Below are 9,296 nucleotides of genomic sequence, written 5' to 3'. Positions count from 1 at the left end.
GTGCTTGTACACATCCGCCGCCCGGAACCTCGGCAGGAAACGTACATAGCTCCGCGAGTTTCATTTCCTTGATTCTACGAGTAATCAGGTTTTTTGAGTCGTCGACTCGCTTTCTCGATTGCATTGCTGTGACCGTTCAAAGGCGCCGTGTTCTTTCTGCGTTAATGCGTCCGATAATAAAATCGCCGCGAAAGCGTGTGTGCGGTTTGATAATATTGGGTCATTAAGTATGAAACTTTACAAACAGAACATAAACTTTTGCATTTTTTGGCACATGGACATGATTTATTTTCAATCGAAGTATACGCCCATGTTATCTACACACTTCTACCATTTTAGTGGTAGTTGGTCTATGCCTCTACTATAGAAGCCAGGAGTACGGGAATCGATGAAGTCGCGGAAGGCTGTTTCGACTGCCTGTTGAGAATTGAACAATTTTCCCACCAAGAAGTTCTCCAAATTCCGGAAGAAGTGATAGTCGGTAGGTGATAGATCTGGTGAATATGGTGGATGACGGAGAGTTTCCAATTCCAACTCCCGTAGCTTTGCCACGGTCAGTCGTGCAGTGTGCGGTCGAGCATTATCATGCAACAGGATTGGCATTGACCGATTGACCAATTTCGGTTGTTTAATAGCAAGTTGTTGCATCATTTCGTCCAGTTGCTTGCAATATACTTCAGTCGTTATCGATGTACGAGGTTTCATAAAGTTGTAGTAGATAACACCTGACCTGGACCACCAAACAGTCACCATAAGCTTCTTCTGTGTAATGTTGGGTTTCGCGTGATGTCTCGGTGGTTCATCAGCGTTCAACCACTGATGTGAGCGTTTACGATTGTCGTAGAGTACCCACTTTTCATCGCAGGTCACAATTCGATTAAAAAAAGATTCATTTTTGTGACGGGAAAGCAAAGAAAGGGAAGCCTCTAGACGTTGCGCCTGCTGCGCATCGGTCAATTCGTGCGGGACCCATTTGTCCAACTTCTTTATCTTACCAATTGCAGCTAAATGAACCAATATGGTGGGTATGGAAACATTGAATATCGATGCCAATTCACGTGTACTTTGAGATGGATCGGACTCTACTACGGCTCTCAAGTGATCATTATCCACCTTCGTCTTTGGTCTTCCACGTGGCTCATTAGCGAGGCTGAAATCTCCATCTCTGAAGTTTTTGAACCAATTGCCCACCGTTGCTTTAGTAGTTGAACCTTCACCAAATACAGCGTTGATATTACGAGCTGTCTCCGACCCTGTGGTTCCACGGCGGAACTCATATTCATATTGGGTCATTAAGTATAAAACTTTACAAATAGAACATAAACTTTTGCATTGTTTGGCACATGGACATGATTTATTTTCAATCGAAGTATGCGCCCATGTTATCTACACACTTCTGCCATTTTAGTGGTAGTTGGTCTATGCCTCTACTATAGAAGCCAGGAGTACGGGAATCGATGAAGTCGCGGAAGGCTGTTTCGACTGCCTGTTGAGAATTGAACAATTTTCCCACCAAGAAGTTCTCCAAATTCCGGAAGAAGTGATAGTCGGTAGTTGATAGATCTGGTGAATATGGTGGATGACGGAGAGTTTCCAATTCCAACTCCTGTAGCTTTGCCACGGTCAGTCGTGCAGTGTGTGGTTGAGCATTATCATGCAACAGGATTGACATTGACCGATTGACCAATTTCGGTTGTTTAATAGCAAGTTGTTGCATCATTTCGTCCAGTTGCTTGCAATATACTTCAGCCGTTATCGATGTACCAGGTTTCATAAAGTTGTAGTAGATAACACCTGACCTGGACCACCAAACAGTCACCATAAGCTTCTTCTGTGTAATGTTGGGTTTCGCGTGATGTCTCGGTGGTTCATCAGCGTTCAACCACTGATGTGAGCGTTTACGATTGTCGTAGAGTATCCACTTTTCATCGCAGGTCACAATTCGATTAAAAAAAGATTCATTTTTGTGACGGGAAAGCAAAGAAAGTGAAGCCTCTAGACGTTGCGCCTGCTGCGCATCGGTCAATTCGTGCGGGACCCATTTGTCCAACTTCTTTATCTTACCAATTGCAGCTAAATGAACAATATGGTGGGTATGGAAACATTGAATATCGATGCCAATTCACGTGTACTTTGAGATGGATCGGACTCTACTACGGCTCTCAAGTGATCATTATCCACCTTCGTCTTTGGTCTTCCACGTGGCTCATTAGCGAGGCTGAAATCTCCATCTCTGAAGTTTTTGAACCAATTGCCCACCGTTGCTTTAGTAGTTGAACCTTCACCAAATACAGCGTTAATATTACGAGCTGTCTCCGACACTGTGGTTCCACGGCGGAACTCATATTCATAAATCACACGAATTTTGGACTTTTCCATAGTTCTATAAAAAAGAATCCACCAATAAAACTAATGAAGATATTTGAACAAACAAATATGACATTTGAAGAGCGAACATACATCTATCACACTAACCTAACCTGATACTGACGTCTGGCGCCAAATTTGAGATAACAAATGTTAAAGATGGCGCTTTTACATTTGTAAAGTTTCATACTTAATGACCCAATATCATCGCGTGTCGATATTATCATTCCGCGTTGCCCTCCTCAGATGGATATCGATGCGAGACCTCGCATGCAGTGCCGCAGATCGTTATCCGGCAAACTGCACTCAGGATCTATGATCGAGCGGCGTCTCTCGGAATGCGTCGCCGCGAATCGCACCCGCCACAGCATCTACAAACTCCTCCAATCACCACTATACGAAAATCATCTGGTGGATCTGCCTCGGTGGTCTCCCGAGCATCACCTCGTGCGCGTCTCCGCGCACGATAGCGATGCAGTGATGCACGGTTCGCGTGTCCGCGGATTTTTCGCGCTTCCGGCCACCACGAGGCATCGGCCTTCCGATATAAATCGATGTAGCAACGAGATCGATCCTCGTTATCACGGACCGAGCGGCCGGGGCTCGGGAGGAGGAACGCGCGCCGAGAAACCTCTTCCTTCCCTGCTGCCTTTGTTTCTGCACGAGCATCAGATACTAGACGTCGCCTTATCGCCGGCCGTATCGGGCCCACGGCGAGGATGCAAGTATAGCGTTCCTCGTGTGCGTGTGTCTCAGATAAGATATCTTCCGGTCCGGGATACTTCTCTCTATGTTTCAGCTTTGGGTCTCGCGTCCGAAAGCCGCAATAAATAACTCGAGCCGATCGTTTGTTTTTTTGCCGATCGTTTCCACCCTCCCGTGCGTCCGTACGGATCGTTCGCGCGTGCGGATCGACGCGTTTTTCGCGACGGTACCATTCCGCAGCAGCGCGCGAGATAAATCATATCGCGTTCACGTTTCTTCTGCGTGTTTGCATACCTCGCGATAATTGCGTGCATGTGAAATTACCACCGATTACGAGATATGTATGCAGATAATGATTTTTCTGATCCGCGCCTAGCCTCGTGCGATTTGCAAAATTCATGCAACGCGATGGAACGTGGGATTGATTGATTACGTAATGTACAAGTCACACGACACGTTATACACGTGTGGACGCAACACGAGACATCCCATGCACCATGAAAAATACGAGTTCTTCGACCAACGCGCGATGGCGCGTCTCTAGACACGTGTCTCGAGACCAGTCGCGAGATACATATCAAAAAGAGAGAGAACCGGATCTGTATAATCATCGGATTAAAATTACGATGACGTTTCGCTTTCTCTATCCTTCTCCCTCTGTCTCAGTCTCGGTGGCATGGGAGGACCAGCGGTCACGATTTCGTGATGTGTAGGTCGGCGATGATGATACCCTCGGGCCGTTCGTGGAAACGGTAGCCTTGCTAGAGTCGCTTCTCCATCATAAGCCCATAGATCTGCATTCTTTTCGAGGGGATTACGGACTGCTGCCCTACGCATAATCCGGTGGCCGCGCGCGTGTAATTATAATACGTCCGCGAGTTAAATCGCCGGCTTCGCGCAGTTATTAGGGGTGTGATTTAGTTTTGAGGGTTTTTTTTGCTCAAAAACGCATGTATTTAAATATGATAATGAATGAATACCTTCATCAAAATATTTTCCTTCGTTTTCTATAACTTTTTCCCATCTTTCTGGCAAGAGATGGATTCCACCACGATAAAATGACTCTTCTTTTCAGTTGATCCATTCGTCGACGAATTTTCGCACTTCTTCCAAATTATCAAAGTGTGTATCCTCTAAAGCGTGTTGCATCCACCGGAACAAATAATAATCGCATGGAGCAATGTCCGAAGAATACGCGGGGTGCGGTAAGACTTGCCATTCGAGCTCTAATAGTGTTTGTTTCACTGACAACGCAACGCGAGGTCGAGCGTTGTCACGAAGAAGAATCACTTTCCGTCGTTTACTCGCAATTGGTGGTCGTTTTTCGTCCAATGCTTGCTTCAACTTGTACAATTGGTGTCGATAACCATCAGCCGTGACAGTCTCATGCGGATTTAACAGCTTATAGTACACTATCCCACCAAATACAGAGCATTACTTTTGAACCGTGAATATTGCGTCTCGGAGTGGATGTTGATGGTTCGCCTGGAACCACCCATGATTTTCTGCGTTTCGGATTATCAAAATAGATCCACTTTTCATCCCCAGTAACAATCCGAGAAAAAAGACTCTTCTTTTTTTGCCTGGCGATCAACGAAATGCAAATGTTCAAATGGCACTTTCCGATAATTGATGTCGAACCCATTTCCCTTCTTTCTGAATTTTTCCCATTTCATGTAAATGTTTCGTAACTGTTGTACGATCAACATTTAATGCTCTGGCAAGTTCTGAAGTGGATCGTGTTGGATTTTCGTGCAATAATGCTTGCAAATCTGCATTTTCAAGCTTTCTTGGTTGTCCCGAGCGTTCTTTGTCCTTCACACGTCTTAATTGATGGGGCAGAATCACCATAAGTTTCCACAAGAATTCTATAACCGTTAGCCGCAGTTTTCTTTTGATTAAAAAACAAAAGCAACGCATGTCGAAAATGCTGTTTCGGAAGTTGCATTTTTACGATGATATAAACACGACTGTTATTGCATCTATTGTTATAATGCTACTAAATGTCATGGATAATGTCAACACTGTAAGAAAGAACAGTTATCGGAAACAGCTATTGGAACAAACTGACACTACAGCCATCTGTTGCAAAACCCTCAAAACTATTAGGGGTGTTATTTAGTTTTGAGGGTTTTTTGCTCAAAAACGCGTGTATTTAAATATGATAATGAATGAATACCTTCATCAAAATATTTTCCTTCGTTTTCTACAACTTTTTCCCATCTTTCTGGCAAGAGATCGATTCCACCACGATAAAATGACTCTTCTTTTCAGTTGATCCATTCGTCGACGAATTTTCGCACTTCTTCCAAATTATCAAAGTGTGTATCCTCTAAAGCGTGTTGCATCCACCGGAACAAATAATAATCGCATGGAGCAATGTCCGAAGAATACGCGGGGTGCGGTAAGACTTGCCATTCGAGCTCTAATAGTGTTTGTTTCACTGACAACGCAACGTGAGGTCGAGCGTTGTCACGAAGAAGAATCACTTTCCGTCGTTTACTCGCAATTGGTGGTCGTTTTTCGTCCAATGCTTGCTTCAACTTGTACAATTGGTGTCGATAACGATCAGCCGTGACAGTCTCATGCGGATTTAACAGCTTATAGTACACTATCCCACCAAATACAGAGCATTACTTTTGAACCGTGAATATTGCGTCTCGGAGTGGATGTTGATGGTTTGCCTGGATCCACCCATGATTTTCTGCGTTTTGGATTATCAAAATAGATCCACTTTTCATCCCCAGTAACAATCCGAGACAAAAGACTCTTCTTTTTTTGTCTGGCGATCAACGAAATGCAAATGTTCAAATGGCACTTTCCGATAATTGATGTCGAACCCATTTCCCTTCTTTCTGAATTTTTCCCATTTCATGTAAATGCTTGGCAACTGTTGCACGATCAACATTTAATGCTCTGGCAAGTTCTGAAGTGGATCGTGTTGGATTTTCGTCCAATAATGCTCGCAAATCTGCATTTTCAAGCTTTCTTGGTTGTCCCGAGCGTTCTTTGTCCTTCACACGTCTTAATTGATGGGGCAGAATCACCATAAGTTTCCACAAGAATTCTATAACCGTTAGCCGCAGTTTTCTTTTGATTAAAAAACAAAAGTAACGCATGTCGAAAATGCTGTTTCGGAAGTTGCATTTTTACGATGATATAAACACGACTGTTATTGCATCTATTGCTATAATGCTACTAAAATGTCATGGATACTGTCAACACTGTAAGAAACAACAGTTATCGGAAACAAACTGACACTACAGCCATCTGTTGCAAAACCCTCAAAACTAAATCACACTCCTAATACATTGTTCCGGAATGAATTACTCGCACGGGACGGTAGAGCCCCCTTTAGAACGCTGAAAATAAGATATAATTTACGAATTGTTTTTGGAGAAACTATACAGCGGATCATTATAAAACTTCGATCCATTTATTAGTACATGTTTAAAGATAAAAAAAATTATTTTTTGATTTGAATATATCGCTTGTAGAAGTCGTCCTGGAGAAATCTTAGTGCAGCCGCGTCGCCGGTATTGCAAATTGGTGAGCATTCTCCTGCCTCCAAATTTCGTCTAAATTGAAAAATTGAAATATGTTCTCGTTATTTATGAATTCCCATCGTCGATGAACCAAAAAGAGAAGAAAAAAGTTGAAAAGTGCCAAAATGGTGGAGCTTAGAACACAAAAGTACGATTTTTAGGCAAAGTTGTTGAACTTTTGCATGCAAAAGTAATTGTTTAACTTAATGTTTTTATGAATAATAAAGGTTCATCGACGATGGGAATTCATAAATAACGAGAAAATATTTCAATTTTTCAGTTTGGATGAAATTTGGAGGCAGGAGAATGCTCACCAATTTACAATGCCGGCTGCACTAAGATGCCTCCAGGACGACCTCTACAGGCGATATATTCAAATCAAAAAATAATTTTTTTATGTTTAAACATGTACTAATAAATGCATCAAAGTTTTATAATGATCCGCTGTATAGTTCTCTAAAAAAATTCGTAAAATTATACCTTATTTTCAACGTTCTAAAGCAGGCTCCCCCCTTAAGGGATGCAGTGCACGCGGATCGATCATCGCGAAAAGCAACGTCCTCTCTTCTTTTTCTCTCGTCTCGTGTGATGATACATACACATGTCACTCCGGTATCTATGAGCCTTCGTATCCACGTATCACGAAGGAGAAAATGAACGGGGGAGAGAGATTTCGGGTTGCTCTTGTTTGGCGAACGTCATCCTCCATCCGGGTACCGTGGTGGACGCTCGCGATGATTTCGCATTATTTGTACCGCCGGCGCATCTCGCGGGCGCGCGTACCAGAAGCAACAAAGAGGAGAGACTTCTCCCGAAGGGAAGACAAGATTGCCTGCTGGTACATGGCAATGTGCAGAATCCCACCGATCCCCGCGTATCCCCGGCGCACGCGAGATAATATTAATCTTCGGTCTCTCTCCCGCTCCCCGCTTCGTGTCGTGCTTGCCGTGCCCCGTCCAGCGAGCCGACGCGACGGCGTGCTGCAGCACAAGCGTGGATGCCGGATTCTCTCCCGCCGGCAGCGGAAAATAGTGCTGGGTTTCGGGGTCGCGGGGTCACGTGCACGCGGCATGAAGCATCGCGTGGCTCCGTGGGATCGCACGAGCCCCGCGTACTCCGCTCTCGGTGCTGGTTGCTGTGCACGCACGCTTTTTTCACGCCCGTTGATTAGCCTCGTCGCGTCCGAGAAAACCATGATCTCGCCTTAATCCTCCAGGATTCCAAGGGAGGGTCAAATGTGATCCGAGGGATGAAGCGCCGCGGAATTTTGGGGCGCGAGATTTTGTTAGAGATTCCTGTGCTGCAATCCGCTTGAAATTCACAGGATTCACAGATTCATAGCTGATGAAGATCGAAAGTGCTTTCGATCGGAGTTCGCCAAGCCGCTCTCTAACTCGGTTACGGTTTACGCTCGCATAGGGAGAAGTTTGACTCGGAACGTGTCGCGGAATGTTTCGTGCCGGAAGTTTCGCGTAAACCTCACGAGATAAAGTTAACGAGGTCTGATAAGAACGTGTGCCTGAAACGCAACGCGTGGATACGAGCTGTGGCCTCGGCTACGTCGTAGTGTGGTTCGGCAGTATTTCACAATCAAAAGTTGTCCTTTGATCTTGCGGTTCTGCGCTGAAAACTTTTCTGATATTTATTTAAACATCGCAAGAATTCCGTTGACCGCGCCGCGTATCAAAAGTATCATCAGAGTATCATCATCTCGCGCGCCGATAGTGTGCCGCGCGTACACATACACGCACGTACGTACGCTACTCAATATCTTTAATATTGCTAAAGATATACTTGGCGTGAGACGCTGCTGCGTCTCTTGATACATCAACTATCATCAACGCACAGAGATACGCGCCGATTATTACGCGAAATAGCCTTCTGCGTGTGATGCGAGAGTAACGCGTGTACAAGTATGCACAAGAAGCTCCGTTCCCGAGTCGAAATTGTTATCCTACATTAAACCTGCAAGTTTCATTCAATTTGGAGAACCAATGCAGTACTCGAGATATAAGTGATTAAGTCCTTTGATACTACAAACTGTCACTTATTGCCACTTTCTCCGTTGTGAAAGCTCAAAAGAGTATCTACTTAGAACCTCTATAAAATCTTCAGGTCCTGTACTATAAACATTTCTAGGAAATAAATATTCAGAATTATTTAATATTCCATTATCATATTTACTTTACTTGCATTTAAGGTATATCTTAATTTCAATAAGCAATGTATTATATTAATTATATAATTTACTTAACTGCAGATATACAGTATGTATAATAAGCAAATTAATATTAAATATGATAATGGAATATTAAATAACTCCGAATCACAAAACAGACAACTTTATATAATATATCTTATTCGTATTGAATCTTACCAAACGTTATTATCACTGCATTGTACAATTCAAGAATTCGCATTGAAAATATCTCATTGTGGCAGTATTATAGATTATTAAAAAATGGCTATTTATATGTGTCGTAAACGTATTTACATGAACGTTTATTTATAATGGGCTACATTATAAGCCGTCCAATGCATTGAGGTACCTCTTTATTATCGAAGAGACTGCTATTTCTTCGGGCGTTAATTACCATGAACGATAAAACACGATGAAATAAATAACACAAATTTATCAATATAACCGCACTGACAGTCACTATGACATTCTGACATTCG

Source organism: Ooceraea biroi, chromosome 13 (assembly GCF_003672135.1).
Source record: "Ooceraea biroi isolate clonal line C1 chromosome 13, Obir_v5.4, whole genome shotgun sequence".
NCBI lineage: Eukaryota > Metazoa > Arthropoda > Insecta > Hymenoptera > Formicidae > Ooceraea > Ooceraea biroi.
Note: the sequence above shows the minus strand (reverse complement) of the source record.